Genomic DNA, 1,229 nt, shown 5'->3' on the forward strand with positions numbered 1-1,229 from the left:
TAAACACTGCCTTCGAATGTACAGTAGGCCTACATGTGAAGTCAATCAGTATTTGACATTCACATAGGCCTACTCAAAATAGAAACAAAATACAGAAGTAGCCTAAACAAATAAACAATGCATGATGGAGGCAAGCTGTTGTAGAAGAGTTTTGCATACACAAATACACCTGCATCACTTTTACACTGACTATGCATGGTAGGCTATCTAAAAGAAAAAAGGTAAGGCCTAGCTTTTTTATATAACACAAATCAAAAGTGTTTAAATAAAGAGGTAAAACTTAAATAACTGTGCAAAACATTCAGTAGCTATAACGCTGAGTTGTTTCCCGCCATCTTTCATGAGAACAACACGCCCCCTTTAACGTCATTAGCCTACTTGTTTTTTACTTGAAATCATGACTAGGCTTGGTCAATCATGTGCACGTAAATCCCAATAATGATATTTCAGAGTTCAAGTCACTTGAAGGAGTACTGTATTGACGCACTTATTTCTCTGAAGATTCTCCACAGAGCCAGAAACTGAGGCCTGCTGTCAAGGCAACCGGAGCCAAAATGGCGTTCAACGCATATCTAAACTACAAACAACAACATTCCAGCCGTCTGCTGTTATGTTATTTCCCAAAATACCGTAGTCCTTATCAAACATAATACAACGTGCTTGAACCTGTGAGAAGTATTATAACGAAATTCCTAGTGTCATATTGTTCATCACCTGTTAGGGGAAGGTGGGCGTTCAATGGTCGTACACGGCTGCCACCCGGTGGTCGCAATATTAAATGCACACACACATTATAAATAATCTCTCTCACACACGTTGTGTATTCATGTTTTATGGGGACTTTCTAAAGACATGATGATTTTAAACTCTACAAACTGTATATTATCCCCTTACACTACCCTACCCCTAAACCTCATCACAGAAATCTTTCTGCATTTTTACAAAAAACATCACTTTTGATTTATAAGCTGTTTTCCTCATGGGGACCAACAAATGTCTCCACAAGGACAAGGATTTCGGACACTGACATCTTTGTGGGGATTTTGTCTCCATAATGTAGGGTTTACCAGGCCGATCGACCACTCAATCACTCACTCGCTCGCTCGCACGCGCACACGCACGCACACGCACGCACACACACACACACACACAATTTGAATCTAAATTAGAAGTTTTTTTTATCATTATTTTATATGGGAATTTAAACAGAGAAAGTTGACAAGTGCAAC

Source organism: Siphateles boraxobius, unplaced genomic scaffold (genome assembly GCF_051911475.1).
Source record: "Siphateles boraxobius isolate OS27281-9 unplaced genomic scaffold, OSU_SipBor_1 68, whole genome shotgun sequence".
NCBI lineage: Eukaryota > Metazoa > Chordata > Actinopteri > Cypriniformes > Leuciscidae > Siphateles > Siphateles boraxobius.